Below are 21,991 nucleotides of genomic sequence, written 5' to 3' on the forward strand. Positions count from 1 at the left end.
TGACACGTTTGGTGGTCAAAGGCAGGGCAAAGAAAAATATGGAGCAGTATCTGTGTTTCGGTGCTCTTTTTACTTCTTAGGTTATACTTACTTCTTGCGCAATATTTTAAAATAACGTGATTCGCCTTTTATTTTTGTTGTTTTCCGCGTAAACACGTTTTATAAAAAAAACTGGCGCATTTGATGCCCCGTGCTCCACGTCGCAGCTTATGTTGCAGGCCGGTAGACTAATTTTAACCAGCTGGTGATATTAAACGTGGATCAAAATATCGATACACGGACGTTATCGATTTGCATCTACTTCAGCAAAACGGTCTTGGAGAAGGGAGATCGAGGCCCCTTTTGGTCAGCAGCAAACGGCTTATCCACTGGGCGGCTCCTGTGGTGACACATGTCCATTATTAGCAATTTGCAGGTGTTGGACCTTTTAACCTCATTATAAAATGCAAATCGTTTGCACACATTGGGTGTGGGCTTTCGCTGTTGCACAGTGGAGCACTCCTACAGCCTGACTGCTCCGATAAAGTCGCAGGTAAGGAAGGGCAAAGTCGTTTTATATACCCTGCAAGCTGCCGAGAATGACGTTTCGTTTGCCCAGCCTGCATTACGCTCGCGCTTCCCGCGGCAACAGGCCATTGCTATATTGGTGCTCATTCATTTCCCCTGTCGTTACATAGAGCGTGATAGTGTTCAATTGTCTGGAGCGGAAAGTGGGCTAGCGCGTACGAAGTTGATGGTACGCGAAAGAAAAAGGCCCGAACTGCATTGACTCAGCAATATCAACCACAGAGGGTCGAACCTCTGTGGGTCGAACCGTTTCGGCATGAACCGGTTATCATTATTGCTTTTTTCGTTTCAGTTGCGGTTCGGGTTGAGCGTGGTCAAAAAATAACGGTTCGGGGTGGGGTTCACTTCAGGCAAAAATACCGGTTCAGTTCCGGTTTTCGGTTCGACACCCTGATAGAAAGGTAGGGCGGCAGTCTACAACGCCAAAGGAGGCATAGGGGTGTTGTTACGCTCTCTTTTTAAACTATGGTTAGTGAAGTTAACATTTTCAATATACGTAAAAAAGGAAGAAACAAAGAAAAACACGCGCCCTGAATGGGGACCGAACCAACGCCTTTCGATTTCATGACTACAGAGGAACAAATGCAATGCTTCCTAGTTACGTAAAAGAGGTGACAACCGTGCTTGGAATTTCTCTTGAGACGACATGAAAAGATGCGGGCTCTTACTATGGTAACAGTGGCACATGAAAGTGCTACGCGAAATCTACTAAGAAAAATAACTAGTGCTTCTTCATGTAACTCACTCCTTTAAATGGCAAACATTTAGCTGGCGAAATGAAAATATATTTTAGGTCGTTACAATTTCGCATCCCATTATCAACGTTTAACAATGGGTGATGAATGCCATCTATAGTAGGCTTGCGTGCACTGTAACTGTAACAATGAAAATTTCATCACCAAGGTTCCGTCGCTAGCAACGACGGGAATACTCCCGCTTGAACCTGCCAGCTCCAGAGAAACAGCGTTTCCACTGGGGTTCTTGTCGGGGGCACAAAGCCGGTTCTACAGAGGGATATCATTATCATGGCAGAAAAAAATCTAACAACATGCCAAGAAAATACGCTGTTTCTTTTTGAAAAGGACAATAGGAGGTCCGAAAACAATAAACAACTCTTGTGTGTGTCGCATTTGAAGAACGTTGGTAGAAAATATCCATCGTACTGGAGACAATAATGACTTTTCTTTCATGTGTCGGCTCCGCCAGGAGTTTTTAAAGCTTTAGCTCTTCGTTGCAGTCCGGTGTAAATAAAACGCTAGTTTAAAGCGCTCGAATCACTCGACAGCCGAACTTGACATGCCACGTGCATACTTTGTAGGAGCGATGAAATTGGTGTTGATATATTTCGTTCTTGGAATGATCATCACCACTGTGCATTCTGAGTAAGTCTATAGTTTCAACATACAAGCAGGAATAAGGCGTAGAATTTAGACACACAACTCTCCGTATGTGTATGGTTCTGCAAAATATGCGAAGGCATTGTGCTTTGTTGAGTGGGTTTATGCTTCTGAATAGCAACTCAGTGAAGGGCACCAGGGTAAAATAATCATCCCCAGAGAAGTATGGAGCGCATGGACTGTTTTCTACACGTGAAATTGCACATGAACATCCTTAACCAACCAAAGATGAGTTCCGGGACAACTTTACGGGTACCATGAGCTTGAGCTAAAGCTGGCCGCTTTTAATAGGGCTCTCCGGTCACCTACGGAGTACGACTCTTAGCTTAAAGAACATCATAACACACTTAGATATATAATGCTCGCTATAATAGGCGCGAATGGTCACATGTAAGACTTGGTCACCTGCAAGACTTGCCAAGCTGGCCGTCAAGTACTAAGTTTAAAACGACGATATATGGTTGAGGTTATCCCCATTGTTATATCCCGGAAAGAATCTCCGAACCGGGATCCAACGCCTCCATCATGCGTGGTAGCGTGGTGAAGAGCGGCCAAAAAATGTTGCTGCCTGGGAGATGAGGGCTAGAAGCCGAAGGAAATTTAACTGGTTTACTACATGACGAGGGAAGAGCGGAAACAAATGGACTTCTGGGCTCGGGACTCAGCGTATTATGCCCCATGACGTAACTGACAAACAGTTCTCCCCCTGCTTTTGCACGCGCAACGAACATTGTACGAACACGTCCAACACTCGTTCTAGAGGTCGTGAGGAGCCGATTGTAGCGGCGCCCGTTGAGCCTGCGAGAGGGGGGTTAGAGGAGATCTCGGGTGCGGCGTCCGCCGTCCGAGACAAATTTCAACCTAATTCTTTTTTTTGCAGCCGCCGAAGTTTGAGTCACACCGGCTGTTCTCCGGCACGTTCTAATCTCTCCGGCGCACGCTTGTAGTATTAGGTAGTTTTGGCTTTTTTACAGACCCAGGTACTCCGCAAAATTTCCAGCAAGCGCAAACATGGTGGCGACACGCAGAATCGTAATAATATAAGGCTCTTGCGCTGGAGTTTTGGCGACAAGCAGCACCCCCTCGTGTTCGATGTCTTTGAGTAGTACAAAAGAAGACGCTTGGTGCTCTTCACGTGTTTCAATTAAAAGCGAGATCGAAAGTTGGTTGTACCTAATTTAGCCGCATTGTGGAGCCTTGAACTGACTGCATACTGAGTAAAATAGTCCTTAAATTAGGAACAATAAAGGAAGCAAAACAAGCGCGAAATCGCACTTCATCAGCCTGAAGTGATGTGTACTTCTATTTTTACATTACATAACAGAGCCGCATACACGGTGCGCGGCCCAAATGTTTACATACAGTCGTCACTGACTGTGTTAGTTATGCTCTGCTACAGAGGTCGCTAACGTAAAGCCCTCGGGTGGAATGTGATCCGCGGGGCTTCATTATGCGGCCCCCAGCCCGTCTTCAGAACCCACACGCACAGCCTCCTCCCCCCCGTTCCTAGCGATCGAACGACGCAACGCCAGTTTTGACCTCAAATATTGTTCGACGGTTAGACAAGGACAGAGAATTGATTGCTTCCAGTTGCATTTCGCCATAGCTTCCCACTAACGAGATTGTTATCAAATGTTTTTGGCATTTCGCTGAATTTTTTCTCTGTGCCTTCAAACCCTCCATCCACCTTCCACCGGATTGGCCGTCCAGATGTCCACCGCGTCGGCTTCATGCAACTGGCCACTACAGCTCAAAACGTTGCGAACCGTTATTCGAGTCTAATAATTGTGAACAGGGAATATATGATCCAAAAGCGTAAATAAATGCAATGAGAGCAAACAAGGAAACAGAACGACCACTTAGTTCTCCCGGCCAATTTGTTTTACGGCCACTACTTTCGGAATACCAAAACAGATTTGAAGCTTCTGACCCTCGCTGCATTTTGTCACGGAGCCACGCAATAAAACGACGAGCTAGCGCTTCACTATCTATTCAACACGGCGACGCAAACCAGCAGTGCTTAACAAAAGTACATGCATAATGCGCAGGCGCGCAAAAGCATGGTGCACCGCAGCAGACAAGCCTGTGGTCCACTTAACTCGCTGACTTCTACGGACGATCATGGCCCATTACGTTACTCTTGTTTTTTTGAGTGATCGGCTGCTGATAAAACGTCCCTGCCACCAAGTGTATAAGTTTAAAGAAAAAAACTTTCATTTCAAATTTCACTTCATACGACCATCGGTCAGTGAATCCTCGAGTGGCAGAGTGCCGTCACTGTCCCAGCACATTTGTCGACGCTGTAAATGTATTTAGCGCTGCAAAGCTTTGTTGCCTAATGCCAAGTTGATCACCGGAAGAGGTGGGACGCGTCGGGGATGGGCTCTGCAACATGTGAGAAAACAATCGCGTGTTTCTAGCTCATTTTGCTTCGGTCAACACGGGATCCTATGGAACCCCTGCCCGGAAGTACTAACCGAAAGTCGGCTCCGGAGCACCCTGGGCAGCGCAGGGGCCCTATCTAGGTTAAAACCGTGTATTGCTAGGAATGTTGCAAACTTTATACTGCGATTTTCTGCTGTCATGGCCCATTTTACACCAGGGCCAACGATTCCTCACTGTGACTAGACCGTAAGTCAAAATAAGGAAGCCACACAAACCAGCAAACGTAAGTGGCATGCAGTCTTAGACATCCGCCGCCTGTCATTTCAGGCAGGCTACGACAAATAAAGCGATTCATACCCCATAAATATAATGAGAACACCACCTCTGCACAAATTTAGTCAAGGGTTCGACGAAAGTTCTTCTGGTCAGTCATTAGATGAAGAAACACTAGTGCAGTCAGCGACCAAGTCAAAAGAGTACAAATACCTTTCGGAAACCGTACGGGTTTCATGTTCAAAATGGGGCAAAAATTGGCAAGTTTCAAATTTAAAGGTGAATGTGTTTACGGAAACTTCACCTTTAAATTCGAAACTTGTCCATTTTTTTGTCATAGCGAACAAAGAACCCGTACAGGTTCCGAGACGTCTTTATACTTTTGTGACTTTGTCAGTGACTGCATTAGTGTTCCCTCTGCACAAATTATCACTGCATACCGCTATTTGAACTATTAACATGCTATAGCCCAACGGGAACACTAAATTAGGCGCCATATTTTTGATCAAATGAATTACCTAAGGAAAAATATTATTTGGATAGTAGAAACCTTTTACCGTGATTTGGTATTCATGATAAGAGCGTCCATATATGACGTCAATATGGAAATCCGAATTATGGTGTCGTCAATGGTGAATCAGCAGCACCATTGTCCATTGTCTTTCTGAAGTACCATCTGGAAATTAGGATTGCCTCAGTTGCCAGCCTTCAAGATGATGACTGAAACGCCAGCGTTTCAGTAATCATCTATTGGCGCACCCCAGCGTCTTGTGTGAGAGCAGGCTGGACGAGCAAATCTAAGCAAATCATGTTGTTGGGCTAGTTGGTTCATATTCATACTTAAAACTGCGCATACTGACGGGACATAGAAAAGCAGACACAGGACGGGCGCAGACTCACAACTAGTTTATTGAAAAATGGAGCATGCTAATATGGAGCATGGAGCAAGCTAACTGGATCCCACCTTCCGCACCCTTGCATGGCTTGTGAAAGCAAGCCATGCGAGCCATTTTTGACTCAGACAAAGGTGCTGAGCAAAAACAGCTGGCAATTGAATTAATCGAGGCATTTATCATCCGAAAGCATGGTGACAAGTGTCTAAGTGAACCGTCCATATCTTTGTATGGAAATGAATATGAATTTCTAAACCGTTATATCATGTGATAAATGTGGTGACATGTGTGCGCAGGTGCTGGTGTTGGTATAGTATGAGCATGCTCCATTTTTCAATAAACTAGTTGTGAGTCTGCGCCCGTCCTGTGTCCTCTTTTCCTTGTCCCGTCCGTATGTGCAGTTTTAAGTATTAAGTATGAGCAAATCTAGTATACCCTGAAACCTCCCAAAATATCAGCATTACTGGTGCCACTGAAATACGGGCAGGAAACTTGATTTTGTGGGTAAAACGACTAAACTAAACATTTGTGCAGGTAAGGAAGGAATATTTTACGTTTTGGTTTTTGCGACCAATTAGTAGTTGTAGTTATTGGTTTTTTGTTGTACTATTAGAAGTGGAAGAACTTGAATAGACATAAAAGTACCTAGCCCGCTGCGTTTGTACACCATCATAATACGTTTGGGGGTGCCATCATCGAAATGAGAGGGAAATAAAGAAGTACATCAATGTTTTTTTTGTTTTAGCGCTGATCTTGTTCGATACTGAAGAACAAGGGAGTCCGTGGCATCAATGATGTGGTATGTTGAGGCGAAGAGTTTTCTGTTCATAGCCCCGTGAAAGACCCGACAAACACCGCTTCTTTTTCTGTTGCCAAGACATATAATTGTAGCAAAACAACAGGCGATAGCTTTTCGACGGTGATTGCCATAAAAATACAAAACACACTTTGCAAATTCAGATCACAACATACGGCTGTAATATGCTACTGAAACCAATGAGAAGGAATCAAGAGATGCCGAACAAAGATTGCGACACCCCTTTCGCTAGCATTTGTACCAGCGTTACCGGATCGCTTTTGGTAGTATGCCAAAGTAGATTTCAAAGTGTTTGTTTTGCTAGATACGAATTCCATATACAGTTGTATATTATGTATACAGAGCTTCTACGTCTTCTGCGCGCAAATTAGATAGCGTAAAACAAAATTAAAGTGAAGCTCGGTTTGCATCATTCATTGCGACCGTCCGCACTAAAACGCACTCCACGAAAGCTAAATGTTTCCAACGATAATGATTATCAACACATTCACCGCCTCAAGAAAAAAACGCTTCCCGTGATCAGAATAGAACTTGCAGCGGTGAGGTGCCAGATAGCAAAAGGAAACTAAAGAAGAAGTGCCAGCGCAAGGTGTCGCCGTATTCTAATCAACAAGGTGCTGGAATCATCCTCATTGTGGATAGCGCTGGAGTGACCGGATAAAGGCAAGAGGAAGACGAGGACGAAGAAGAAGTGGGCTCGGAAGTTGGATTGCCTGGTGGGCGCTAGCCTGCTGTTAGGACAACGAGTACCCCGGGGTTGTGCGACCGTTGGTATAGAACCTCGAGACACCACGTGGCTCCTGGCAGCGGCCTGCCGTGGCCCTGTCTGCAGTGTGTCTGCTCTTTTACTGACGGTACCACATATTCTCTTCCTGCTTGTGAGCAGCTGCAGCCCTGATCCTGGTCTGTTCCGCCTGAAGACCCTGCCTAGCTCGTGTATTCAAGCTCCTCAACGATGTCCGAGTACATCAAGCATGTGATACTTGCTTCAGTCTTGCTATATCCTTGAATAATTTGTGTCATGTAGGAGTATGCAGCTGGAATACAAGTAATCTTGCTCTTATATGTTACGTGTACTGTTCCTGGTTAGCCTATAACAATGACCAAATTTCCGGTCTTGCGTAAATGTTCATTTTCCTTGTCCGTCGAACTGGTGTCGCGATTTCTTGCTCCTGGCTTGAACTAGGGCGTCATGATATCTCCCTAAACTCAACATCATCACACCTGGGTTCCTTGTGTTATAAAGCCGAGGTCTTCACAGATGCTCCACTTCGACATGGTCGATGCAGTTTGTGTTTTGGTGCTTGACTTTTACTCAGGTTACGTGGCGAAAGCATTGCGATTCCTCCATGTTTATTGAATGACTTTTTGACAGAACAAGATAGCAAATGTTACCGTCCCTAAATCATTTTAACGGCCATTATGATTTTTTCTTCAAGAAACAAAACCCAACAGAGATTTATTAGTAGCTCGAGTTGGAAACTAAATGAAGTTTTATTGTCTATTATCTCAGAAAAGGTAGGACCTAAATGCCCCGCTCTCCAGTTAGGTCCGTTTGACCAAGTGTAGCGCATCTGTTCCGCTGTCTCCCTGGTATAGTTCACTTTTTCAGTGAACTATACCAGTGAACTATACCAATGAAACAGTGAGGAGTAACTTGCGCACAATGAAATAATAACCCCATCGCATGTGCACTTTTCGCGGACTTATTTTTTGTTGGTTGAGCACCAGCGACGCCTGCGTCCGGTTCCTGTCAGGTTTGGACGGCTATCCTTTTCTCGAGAACCGACGCTCACAGGGAAAACCAGTCAATGCACTATCATTCATCTTGCCTTGATTATTCTTGAAGGCAGTGAAGCTTGCAGAGGCTGACGGAACTCTTTTGTGCGATGAGTTGTCGGCCAAAAAGGAACCCAAGTTGTTCGAAGGAGTTTGCTGGTACAAATGCATTTACGAATGCGTTCACGTATTCTAGTGAAGTTGTAACTCTCCTTCGGGTTTAGAAACAGTAGCTTCCCTTGTTTTCTTTCTTTTACCTGCGTAGACTGAACAATGTCTTTTTTTCCGCGCACCTGAGCAACGTGCCGCAGCTTCTGCGATTTCCCAGCCTTTCTCGCTGTTCTAAGTTGGCGATCCCAAACTTCAGTCTCTTGAACATTCACATCATGACTGCTGATAGAGGCCTCCGGAGGGCTTCAGTATAAGTCAAGTGCTTCTTCAGCCGTGAGATCTTTCTTCTTCACTTGAGCAAAAAAGATTATGCGAGCTGATTAGCCGTCCCCCTCTCCCCCCCACCGCGCAGTTGATAAGCCTAATCTGTAAAAGGCATATCACAATGCTCCTTATAAATTACGTATCGTTTTTAACACTGTCCGACATAAGAAAACGTAACTGTATTGTGGTTTTTAAGCAGCTCTTATAGTGCAAGAAAGGCAATACTCCCTCAGTAGAAACTTTTTTCACGTGGGGAAGTGGCTCAGAAAACCACAAGAATGCGAGCTGCGGGCGTCTTGACATCAAAATGTGGGTTGTCTTGCAGCTTCCTGCCGTCAAGCGGCCACGCCACAAAAAGACATACAAAAGTACATGCTATATTCAATAGATGGAGTTACTTGTTTTTATTTTTATTTATTTATTTATTTATTAGATACTGCAGTCCGTAGACCAACCAAGTGGGCACCTACGCAGAGTATTCAAAATAAAATATTTAATGAAGTAGGTAATACATATTGACAAATTGGTAATCAAACCTGAGAAAAAAACGAGAGAAAAACAAGAACACGTCAACATGTCTTGACAGAAAAAGCGTATACCAGTGACAGCACCAGGGCGTAAATTCTAAAGCAGTGTAATAAGACGTTTTTTAAATTGGAAACATCGCGCGCAGATAACACTTCCACCGGCAACATATTCTATTTAACTATTGAGCAGGGGAAAGAAAGAATACTTGAAAAGGTCAGTGCGAGCGAAAGGTAAGTTAGAACATGTTTGCGACTGCGGGATCTTCGGAGCAACAGCGTTGGAGCGACAGAATAAAACGTGAATTCATAAATTGGTCCTATACGTCCCGCTGTCGAACAAATGGCTAAGAAAAGGGCTTTGATCTATTTGTTAACTGGCCGTCTCGTCAAACGACGTTTCTTCAGAGCGGCACTTGTACACGTCACTCATCGCTTATGTTTATCCTGCGGGAAACTGATGGCTAGTTTGCTAGGATTACGCGACGTCGGGAATACGGTCCAAGAATTCATGCCCACGAAGACATCCTTGCGAAGACACACTGTAGAGGGATAGAATAGCGCTACAAGCAAAAACTTCACTATGCAGAGAGACAAGACAGCTGTGCCCTTCCGCGCCGCTAGGCGCATAGCGTAAAATGTTGCGATAATGTTATGGTGATGCATATACCTTTTCCCAAGTACACTCGCTGACTGTTCTCCAAGATTTTGCTTCGTGCCCATTTGAAAAGGTTCTGTTTAGAGCAGTATAGCATTTGATTGATGCACAAGTTTAACACATTCCGCTAAGTCAATATTGTTCTAATTGTTAGGTTACATCAGAAATAAAAAGATTGAAATGTACAAAACGATTTTACCAACTATTCTTTCCCCCACATTCCAACGCCAACCAAAACATGCCTTTAGGTTTTTGAGCTCCAACTACGCTGTTTTGTGCCGCAATCAAACAATAGCGTCAGTCGTAATGAAGATTGTTGGTCTTTAATGACGCAAGGACAACTAGAGCAAATAGCGCCGAAAACGTCAAGCGACAGCAATTAAACGCGAACACTAAAATCTACCAGAAACATTGATGGGAAATTAAAGCGGAATGGAAAGGCCCAGAGGGCCAGCTAACTATGCGGCGTTATAAGAAATCAGGAGTGAAAATTTGATATCTCTGGTGAAGAAAAAAATGAGTTTTATAGAACACATAGGGTAGCGTCCTCAAAAATACGACGAGTGTCTGGGCGTGTGGATTGTGACGACGACCGCTGAATGCGCGCCACCGATTCACGGCAGTGGCCACGTGCGGTCCACACCGCGGGAGCGTCCCCTTGCTGAGCCCCCTGGCGCAGGGTGAAGGCGTCGCGCATGCGCGCGGTGCGCACAACGACCGGCCAGACGCCGGTTCCCAGAACCAGCCCCCGGCTCTGCCTTCCCTCTACGCAACGGCGAAAGTGTTAAGAAAGCGCGAGTGATCCTTCTATCTGCACCCGCCGTTGTCGGAGGCCCCGTAGGAGACATCCGAAAGCGCTGCCGAATTCCGGCCCTGATCGAGACGACGTTCATCCCTCGTACCCATCTACGTATGCGAGCGAGCCCGCAGCAGCACTTTGAGTTCGCCTGCACGACTCTGCAGCATGCGTGGACATCACGGTGCCCCGGAACAAGAGTCCCGACCTTTCCCGGCTAACAGAGCAAGCCCCCCTGTGCACCCCGACCAGAGACCGAGAGGCCTCGTCTCCAAGGTCCAGCGCCAGGAGCCTTCCTGACCAGCTCCTACAAGTCGCATCATATCACCAGTTGAGCCTGGCAGCACCGGCTTAAGTTCATTGCTAATTAAACTTTTTCTATAGCCAAACCTGTATTGCCTTTTTTCGTCTCGACTCCGTGTGGACCCACCTGGTGGGTAGCGTGATGCTACCCCATTATCGGGGACATCATGCATATGTGGTATGTAGAGTTGGGAAAAGTGTTTACACCGTGTTTTGTCGACGGCTATGCATTGAATAAGGATGTGGATTACGGAATGGCTCTTCTCCAACCGGCTACATAGGGGTCTTGGAGATCCAGTAAGGAGGTGGAAGTGTGTTACATGTGTCGCCTCCCTAGCGTGTCTTCAGTGTGCCTATTGTGTGAATCGGCTGTGTATTATCTGAAGTGTGGTTTCATCACGTGTAGTTTGTTTTCTCTTGGCTGACTCCAGTCTGCTTCTGGGTTTCAAAGTTCTGCAGCGGCGGCGATTTTGTGTGGTTTCAGGTCTGTGTGAGGTAGTGTTGTTGAATCTACTGGGTTTCAAAGTTCTGCAGCAGCGGCGATTTAAACCACCAGGTAGTTTCCGGCGATTTTAGAGTGGCCAAGTGCCTAGCACAAATTCAATCGAAGATTTCGGACATAGGCGGCGATACGCCACGATTCGATGGACATGTCACTTATGCTAAGAGGACACTGAAGAGCAGCAGGGATACCGGTGGTTTACAACCACCTTTGCCTTTTTGTTCCCTTGGCTGAGATCTTTGTAACGTGCCCTGCTTGCTGCCTGCGGGCATTGACTGGAACGGGCGCCTGAAGCTGACGAATGTCTTTCTTTGACACGTCACCCATCGCCAATCGGGGTTGGCTACCTTGCACAATTCCTGAAGGAGACGGCGTTGTAGCCAGTGTGCTGTGACATCGTCATCAATGCAGCTGGATCATAAAACCGCTAGTAGCACCTTTCACTCTGCAGTGGGCAATAAAGTGCACCAGTTATTTCGGCGGCTTACAGCCACTTTTGGGTTGTTGTTCCGGTTATTCCCGCCCCACCTCTTTTTTTAAAACGCCTAAGCAGCATTTTCCGCTGCTGTTGCCTTCCCACGAGTTTTCCCGGCACCGTAGCGCAGCGTTTTGTCGCTAAAAGGTTGCTTGGTAGCGGAGACGTTGTGCGCCGCGATGGCCGTCGAAAACAAGACCATAGCAGTCAGAACAGTGGTGTTATCGTGACTATCCCGGAATTAAAAAAAGGACCTAGACGAACGGCTCTGCATGCTAGTTAAAATAATAAAGGAAGTGAAAGCAAATCAAACGTTACTTGAGTCCGAAGTGTCAGATTTGATAACTGTTAATTGATCTAAAAAAATTACTGCTCTTCCACTCTGTGAAGAAGGAATTCCTGTGAAACTGAACGCAGTACATGGTGTGCACGAAACAAAACACGCTCGTTTGTACTTTCCGATTCACCATTCTTCCTCAATAAGTAGTTGAGTGAAACAAAACACGCTCGTTTGTACTTTCCGATTCACCATTCTTCCTCAATAAGTAGTTGAGTGAGACAGAAAAGGAAACAAGCATTGTCCTCGCAGACAAGCATGGCACCAGCTCTTACCCTCCGGCATTTTATGCATTTTACATTATGTGTAACAAGGTAGCCGAATTCATTCGACCACTGGGGACACCGCACAGGTCACATGGGGCAGTTTGACGCACACGGTTCAACATCCAGGTTCAATCCTATCCATAGTGCACTTGTTTTCGTTCTGTTACCAAAAAAACAAGCAACAAACACCGGTTATCTCCCATGGCACCACAGATATCCGTAGGACGCCAGTTTTACAGCCGAACGTCCGAGTCTCGGGCTCGACGTCCGGCGGACGTACTTCGGAGGTATTTTCCTGGGAAACGTGAACGCCCGTTCAATTTGGTCCGACGGATGTCCGAGCTACGTTTGTGCATGGTCGTTTCCTATGGTTCTATCAACAAAGTCCGCAATAATCGTAGGTAATGTTTGTTCCTTATCGTAATTACCCTTTAGCTAATTATATCATTTATATTCGTGCTGCCTGCAGTAGGAGGTTAACAATTTCTCAGCTGAGAAAACAACTGTAATTGGCGGTGAGTGCGACCACACGCGTCACTGCGAAGCGCGCCTTCGTGGCGTCGGCTCAGGGATTCTCGCTTTTTCGTCTGCTTCACTCGGGCTCGCTCTCCCTGCTGTTTCATTGCGTTTGGTTGACGTCTGATGCTTGTCCGCACCAGATGTTGCATGTGCAGAACTTTTTATCGTAATAATAAACTTAAAATCGCCTACACTAGCTCAACGTGTGAGTTAAAGTCTAGTTTTGAATACCCCTACGGAAGAAACATCGCCGGCGTCGCCCCATTTCTTACGAACCCGGCCTTGTGCGGAGCGCGAAGAGTCGGAGCGAGGCGTCATCTTCTGTATTAAGAAATCTTTCGAACACAGGAAACAACCAGCTGCTAGTAACTGGAAACAGCTAGAATACAAGACCAAAACAAATTCCAGGCCTTCGGGGCTGCCGGCTTTGGTGAAAGGCATTACGATTCCCGGTAATCATATGTAAGGTAAACCAGTTTTAAAACCTTGCCGAACACTCGAAAGTAGTGTATCACATCACTTTACGTTGTCATGGCATGGAAGTATGCCGACATGCATTATGGGCTGCAAAAACTGTAGCATTAGGCGTGTACTAGTTTATTACCAGGCTTCTAACCAGTATGCAGGTTTATCAGTTACCAGTATGGAGGTTTATTGAGAAAAACGAGTCCCGTCTATGGTAAAGATAGAGTAACACTATGTTTGTTGAGAGCTGGAGGGATAGTTCGGTGCATTTCCAACATCCATAACTTCTTAATAACTAGATATGCGTTGTAGGAAAACGGCACTCAAGAGGAGGAGCAGGAGAAGAAAACTTTATTTCGCAGAAACATCGAGCTGATCAAGAGGGCCGGGTGGTCCGTCCAGGAAAAGAGAGTAAGAGTAATTTTCTTCGATTCATAGAACGCTATTCCGAGCCGACCACGATTTATTCTAGACTCCTGGAATGGTTAGAAAACAATAGAGAGCTGCTTTGAATTATTCATCTGTTTCGCTTCTTGTAATATATCCACGTATACTAGTTATGGTGTTCGTTAGCGAGTATGGCAAGCATTCAATACCGTAATCATGTCATAATTGCTGGGGTTGAGAGTCAGTTCGTTATAATACCGATGGTTACGATAGAAGTTGAGAGCGCAAGAGCCTCCTTCAATTGCAACCGACAACGTTGTTTGGGGCGCGATCGCGGTGGCTTAGCACAAACCTTTCATTGTATTTGCATCTGAATAAACACCGCACACGGCAGATATTCACCTTTTCGCGAGAAGCCATCATCATCATCATCACCAGCCTATCTACTCCATGTGAAGGGCAAAGGCCTCCCCCATAAATCTCCAATTATCGCGGTCCTCTGCAAACTGCGACCAATTTATCCCCGCAAAATTCTTGATTTCACCTGCCCATCCAACTTTCTGCGGCCCCCTGCCACGCCTGCCTTCTCTAGGGATCCACTCTGCTGCCCTTAATGACGAACGGTTATCTTGCCTTCCCATTACATGATCTGCCCACGTCCATTTCTTCTTCCTAATTTCTACTCATATGTCCTTAACGCGCGTTTGTTCCCTGACCCACTCCGTGTTCTTCTTGGCCCTTAATGTTAGACATATCAGCATATCATATTCCGCTCGGTTGCCCGCTTAGTCGTTCTCAATTTAAGTTCAGCCCTCTTAGTGGCCCCCAAGGTTCTGCCCTGTAGGTGAGTGACGGTTAGATGCAGCTGTCATACACTTTATATATATATATATATATATATATATATATATATATATATATATATATTTATATATATATATATATAGCGAATCAGAAAATGGGAAATGAGAGGCTCCGTGAAATAGGACAGAAAATAAGGGTTGGCAGTCAAGAAAACCTCGGAAAGCAAAGGGGAGGTAGTGGTGGGTCATAGAAAGAGATGAAGAATTTTTTGAGTCGAAAAGAAAGTGGTGAAAAAAGGCCCGCCGAGTGGGATCCGAACCCACGACCTCCAGAATACCGGTCTGGTCCGATAACCACTACGCTACCGGCGGGGCTGTTTCCCCAGAACTTTCTCGGGTATTTATGTTAAGGTATTTTTGTTTCCTGCACTTGGGGGTGGTAGCCAGTGCCACTCGGACTACTCGGGGTGAAGGGGAGCTTCTTTTTAACCCCCGGGCCGCGACTCGAGTGTCTACGACATGTCGAGAGTGGTCGACCAGCGTTGAACCCTCTTAAGCTCCCTTTGGCACCAAGACTGCCAGAACAGAGGCCCTCGCTAAGCATGTAGCGAATCAGAAAATGGGAAATGAGGGGCTCCGTGAAATAGGACAGAAAATAAGGGTTGGCAGTCAAGAAAACCTCGGAAAGCAAAGGGGAGGTAGTGGTGGGTCATAGAAAGAGATGAAGAATTTTTTGAGTCGAAAAGAAAGTGGTGAAAAAATGCCCGCCGGGTGGGATCCGAACCCACGACCACCAGAATACCGGTCTGGTGCGATAACCACTACGCTACCGGCGGGGCTGTTTCCCCAGCACTTTCTCGGGTATTTATGTTATGGTATTTTTGTTTCCTGCACTTGGGGGTGGTAGCCAGTGCCACTCGGACTACTCGGGGTGAAGGGGACCTTCTTTTTAACCCCCGGGCCGTGACTCGAGTGTCTACGGCATGTCGAGAGTGGTCGACCAGCGTTGAACCCTCTTAAGCTCCCTTTGGCACCAAGACTGCCAGAACATATATATATATATATATATATATATATATATATATATATATATATATATATATATATATATATATATATATATATACAGAAATAAGGATTGGCAGTCAAGAACACCTCGGAAAGCAAAGGGGAGGTTGTGGTAGGCCATTGAAACAGATCAAGAATTTGGAAAGAAAGAAAGAAAGAAAGCGAAGAAAAAATGCCCGCCAGGTGGGATCCGAACCCACGACCTCCAGAATACCGGTCTGGTGCGATCGCACCAGACCGGTATTCTGGAGGTCGTGGGTTCGGATCCCACCTGGCGGGCATTTTTTCTTCGCTTTCTTTCTTTCTTTCTTTCCAAATTCTTGATCTGTTTCAATGGCCTACCACAACCTCCCCTTTGCTTTCCGAGGTGTTCTTGACTGCCAATCCTTATTTCTGTGTTATTTCTACGAGTCCCTCATTTCCTATTCTGATTCGCTACATGCATAGCGAGGGCCTCTGTTCTGGCAGTCTTGGTGCCATAGGGAGCTTAAGAGGGTTCAACGCTGGTTGACCACTCTCGACATGTCGTAGACACTCGAGTCACGGCGCGGGGATTAAAAAGAAGGTCCCCTTCACCCCGAGAAGTCAGAGTGGCGCTGGCTACCACCCCCAAGCACAGGAACAAAATTACATTGACATAAGTACCCCAGAAAGCGGGGGAGAAAATCGCCCCGCCGGTAGCGTAGTGGTTATCGCACCAGACCGGTATTCTGGAGGTCGTGGGTTCGGATCCCACCTGGCGGGCATTTTTTCTTCGCTTTCTTTCTTTCTTTCTTTCCAAATTCTTGATCTGTTTCAATGGCCTACCACAACCTCCCCTTTGCTTTCCGAGGTGTTCTTGACTGCCAATCCTTATTTCTGTGTTATTTCTACGAGTCCCTCATTTCCTATTCTGATTCGCTATATATATATATATATATATATATATATATATATATATATATATATATATATATATATATATATATTAATTTGTATCGAATCAGAAAAGGAAATGAGGGGCTCGTTGAAACTAAGACAGAATTTCTTTTTTTCATTTTTATTACCCTAATGGCAATTGCGGGCATTACATAGGGGGTAAACAAGAGATTTGCACACTGCACTCTAAGCAGCAGAGAGTACATTCACTAAATGTGTTAAAAGAGTACACAAAAGATTACAATAAATAGGTAAAACCACATACAAAAACAAGCGGAAGTATAAAAATAGATGTAAAAAAATACACGGGGTGGGCCCGATGAAAAGTTGGACCTAGGCAACAAACGTGAATAGTCTGTTTTATTGCACACACTTGAACAGTTGAACAATTTTCTCGGTGAATTTTTCATGGTTAGTAATTGTGGCAATACGCTCTGGGAGGGCATTTCATTCACTGATGGCTAAGAGAAGGAAAGAAAGGCGGAGCCGCTTGGTACGCGAAAATTCAGACTGCACTTTGTTAGGGTGGTCTACACGTGCGGAAATACGTTGGGCTGCTTTTATTCTGGAGGCAGTGAAGTTGTTAGGGGGATGGTAGAGCTGATGAAAAAATGTAAGCCTGAAAATTTTGCATCTTGTTTCCAGCGATTGAAGACCGAGATTCCTTTTTATCAATGTAATGCTTGAATCGTGCGTGTATTATCCTGATATGAAGCGGACGCTCTTGTTTTGCAACGATTCTATTTTTCTGGCCAAGTACGATTTATATGAATTCCAGATTATTCCAGCGTATTCAACTTTTGATCTCATAAACGAGGTAAATCAGTTTGGTATTTTTATTGGCTTGACGTAAGGAACGACAAATAAAACTAAGTTTACTGTAAGTGCCACCTAAAATTTATACTATATGAACTCTCCAAGACAGGTTGCTTGTGAGCTGGACTCCCAAGTATTTAAACGAATTGATAGGTTCAATAGTCATGCTATTCAGTGAATAAGCAAATGAAACAAATTGTTCGCGTGTGGTGAAGCGCATAAGTTTAGTTTTTTAATATTATATTTATTTTCAAATCGGAACACCATTTTTCCAATCTACACAAGTCGATATAAAGTTTAGTACAACTAGAATGATTCGATACACACCGATAAATTACACATCATCTACGAATAACCTAAGAGAAGAATTAATGCCAGCACAGATGTCATTTGTGTAAACTAAGAAGGGAGTGGGACCAAGCACAGACCCGTGAGGAACCCCTGATTTGACTAGCTGAAATGTAGAGTGTACATCATCTACAGTGACTGCCTGTTGCTTATTACGAAGATATTCTTTAACCCACCTAATAACCTTGCGTTCTATTTTAACATTTTTCATTTTATGAATGAGGAGGGTATGGGGACACGATCGAATGCTTTTTCGAAATCGATGAATATGGCATCCGTCTGCTCAAGTTGATAAAGGGAGTCATGAATATCAGTTGTAAGTTCGGAAAGCTGGGTTTCAGAAGCGCGCCCGCGCTGAAATCCGTGCTGATTCGGGTACAGAATGTTGTAATTTGTCATGTATTTCATTATTTGGGACGATGGGATACGCTCAAAAAGCTTGCATACTACGGAAGTTAAAGTTATTGGCCTGTAGTTACAGAATTAATTTTTATTCTCCGCTTTGAAGATGGGTACCACATACGCTAGTTTCCCATCCTCAGGTATTACGCCAGTGTCAAGAGACTGTTGGAAGATAAGTGCTAGGAATACTGCGGAGTACTCTGTTGTAAGTTTGAGTAGTTTAGTGCTTATGCCATCAGGACCGGGACGTGAATACGTTGGCAATGGCTTGTTAGCTTTTATATGCCTTTCAGATGTAACTAGAATACAAGGCATGCTGTGCGGAAGACTAGCGAATAGGCTTTCAGAAGGTATCGGACTCTTGTTCACAAAAACATTGCAAAAATAAGAATTGAAGGTATTTGACACCTCTAGACAATTCGAGTGAGATTCGCAGACAAGCTGAGGCATTTCTTTTGAAGGTGGCGGAGAAAGAACTCTCCAAAAATTTTTAGGGTTGGTTTTTATAAAATTTGTTAAGTCGACATTGAAAAATTTGTGTTTGGCATTTTCGATAAGTTTCTTGCACACTTTTGCATAATCAAGATAATCGCTCCAGTCCTTGTATTTTTTGCTGCGCCTGGTATTGACGTACAAGCGCTCCTTTTTATTTATGCATGTCCGCGAAATTGGTTTTAGCAAAGTCGTACACGAATTTCTTCCGGGTACCTTCTCGATTGTAATTGACCGAAACAAACAATGAACAATGCGATGGTCACTGATGCATTCTAGTACACGCACATCAGCTTGATCAGGGTGTGTAGTTAGAAGATCAAGAATGGCATCTGCACGTGTAGGGGAACTCACAAGCTCGATTAATTGGAAAAACGACAAGAAATCTAAGAAAGCAGTGCGTTCGTGCGCTGGCCTCATGCCATCAGTTGATACGTTGGACCAGTTCAAAAATTGAAAATTTAAGTCACCGGCTAAGATGATTCGAGAGTTCCCATACGTATTCTGAATTCCGACGAGAATGTCGGGTAGTTCGTCGATAAAGTCTGCAGGTGAGTCAGGAGGCCTGTAACATGCTCCAATAACTATCGTTGCGCTCGGTAGGTAAAGAGCAACCCATAAGGTTTCAAGGACGCTGTCCACATGAATCAGCCGTACCGGAATGTGTTTTTCCGTGGCTATCATCATGATCCCAACCCTACCATCTATAGCTACCATCACGATCCCTACGGAAAACAGAAAAAGATTTGGAAATCTCAATTTCGCCACTGTCGATCTGTGATGTGAGCCATGTTTCCGTCCCAACAATGACGTCTGAATTGGAGGTATGAATAAAATCAGCTAGTTTATCCTGCTTGTTCATAATGCTGCGAAAGTTTGCTAATATCAGTGAAAGATTCGGGTCAATGTCATGAGGTTGTTCATTACACCCTTGTCACGAACGTGGGTCTTGCTGTGTGCACTCAACCACCTGCGCAGTAGCTTGGTCATACGGTATCTACGGTTCTTAGCGGAAGCCTGTCAAAAGATATCTTCATTTTTGCATTTGGTTGACGATTTGCTCGCGCAAAGCCCCGAAGTTGCTTTCTGACAAACTTCATCCTCGATGAAAAGTCTTCTTCAGTCCATATTTTCTGATCCTTTAATTGTTTCTTTTTAAACGCGTTTCCAAGAACCTCACATTTTGTTTTGTAGTTGATAAACTTCACGATTAGAGGACGGTCGTAATCTTCCTTTGGAGCCCCAACACGCAGCACGCGTTCAATATCAGCGATATCTAAGCCGAGATGCTCCTTGCAAAAGTTAGTAACCTTAGATTCAGAGGCATCAGAATTTTCTTTTTCTTCTTCAGGCAGCCCTTTGAAGATTAAGGTTTTTCTACGCATGCGATTGTTCATCTCGTTTACCTCATCGAGTAGGCCGGCTTGGCTGTCCTGCCAACCCGAAAGGGCCGAAATATCAGTTTTGATTTCATTAACTGAGCCTCCGAGGGTTGTTATGGTGTCGCCATTTTTACTCAGTGTAACCAAACTTTCCTCAACCTTCGGAAGACGCTTTTTTAGATCTACGATTCCTGAAAATATGTCTCTTACTTTAGAGCTACTTTCTTTTTCGAAGGCATCACGTGACGTTGCCGCATCCTTCAGGGCAGTAATAATCATGTCCAGTATGTTAGGGCCGGGGTTGGTTTCAACACCACCGCAACGAACCAATAGTTGTGCAAGACAAAACAACACGACTACCAAACTGCCGCGAGGGCACACCCTAGACAGAAGACAAGCGACATCAGCCTGCGACCTGACTTTATGACTACACAATGACTTACGGCCGAAGGAGCCGATTCACGCCCGATAGGTTTCAAGATCAACCCCCATGTTAACAAAACAGTACATCAGACAGTGCACAGATGCGATTTGCGGCAGAAGACCAATAGAACCTGAACAATAATAATGGCACACACTCACCTACGGAAGGCAAAGGTAGTGTTTAGTGCAGTGTTCTGCGGCCGCAAATGCCACCGATGCAGTCGGTTGCGGGCCTTTTATAGCAGAGCGCCGTCCGAGAAGATGATGTAGCTCCACGTGGTCAGGACAGCTGGATCCGAGCAGCGCCGCCGCTTTCTTGTGTTGTCACTCGATGATGACCACACCCAGGCATGCGGAGTGGTAGGGCCAATAGCACCGCCGCCTCAACTTTTGCCCCGGACACGGAGGCGCTGGTCACTCGAAAGAAGCGTCCACTACAGAAGGCAAAACTAGTGTTTAGTGCAGCGTTATGCGGGTTGGCAGTCAAGAAAACCTCGGAAAGTAAAGGATAGGATGTGGTAGGTCTTTCAAACAGATAAAGAATATGGAAAGACAAAAAGAAAGTTGAGAAAAAATGCCCGCCGGCTGGGATCAGATCCCATGACCCCAGAATACCGGTGTGGTGCGATGACCACTACGATACCCGCGGGTCTATTTTCCTCTCCACTTTCTTGGGTATTTACATTAAGGTTAAGGTTAGATTAGCAGAAAGCATTTGACTCAGCCATAATCCTAGCAGTAATTCAGGCATTACGGAACCAGGGGGTAGATGAACATTATGTAAGAATACTAGAGGATATCTACAATGGGTCCACAGCTACCATCATCCTCCACAAGGAGAGCAGTAGAATACCTATAAGGAAGGACGTCAGACAAGTAGACACAATCTTTCCGATGTTATTCACAGAATGTTTACAAGAAGTATTCAGAACGTTCGATTGGGAACAGGTGGGATTAAGGGCTAATGGAGAATACCTCAGTAACCTCAGATTGGCTGATGACGTAGCCTTGCTAATTAACTCGGGGGACGAATTGCAAAGCATGCTTTTCTCACTGGACGAACAGAGTAAAACCGTGGGTCTGAAAATAATATGCAGAGAAGCAAAGTAATGATCAATAACGTCGGGACAGCACAGCAGTTTGGGATAGGGGGCGAAGCAGGGGAAGTGGTAAGCGAATATATCTACTTTGGCCAAGTTGTGACCCCGGATCCAAAAGATGAGGCAGAGATAATTAGAAGGATCAGAATGGGGTGGAGTGCATACGGCAGACATTCTCACATAATGAATTGCAGCCTACCATTGTCTCTGAAGAAGAAAGTGTATGACAGCTGCATCTTACCGGTACTCACCTACGGGACAGAAACTTGGAGGCTCACGAAGAGGGTTCAACTTAAATTGAGAATGACGCAGCGGGCAATGGAGCGGAAAATAATAGGTGTAACATTAAGGGACAAGAAGCGAGCGGAGTTGGTTAGGGAACAAACGCGCAAAAAGGACATAGTAGTAGAAATTAAGAAGAAGAAATGGACGTTGGCAGGGCATGTATTGCGAAGGCAAGA

At 45.0% G+C, this 21,991-nt stretch overlaps 1 long non-coding RNA gene across 1 annotated transcript in view; it reads left to right on the forward strand.

The window, feature by feature from the left end:
• The first annotated feature begins 1,816 nt into the window (after window positions 1–1,816).
• The window catches only part of LOC144160580 (uncharacterized), a 53,184-nt gene continuing 33,009 nt past the window's right edge, over window positions 1,817–21,991 (forward strand). The window contains exon 1 of the long non-coding RNA XR_013320394.1: window positions 1,817–1,949. This is a non-coding gene — a long non-coding RNA (uncharacterized LOC144160580). The remainder of the gene's footprint in view (window positions 1,950–21,991) is intronic.

The sequence above is a fragment of the Haemaphysalis longicornis genome, unplaced genomic scaffold (genome assembly GCF_048455015.1).
Source record: "Haemaphysalis longicornis isolate Haplotype H1 unplaced genomic scaffold, Haemaphysalis longicornis Haplotype H1 scaffold_109, whole genome shotgun sequence".
NCBI classification, from domain to species: Eukaryota; Metazoa; Arthropoda; class Arachnida; order Ixodida; family Ixodidae; genus Haemaphysalis; species Haemaphysalis longicornis.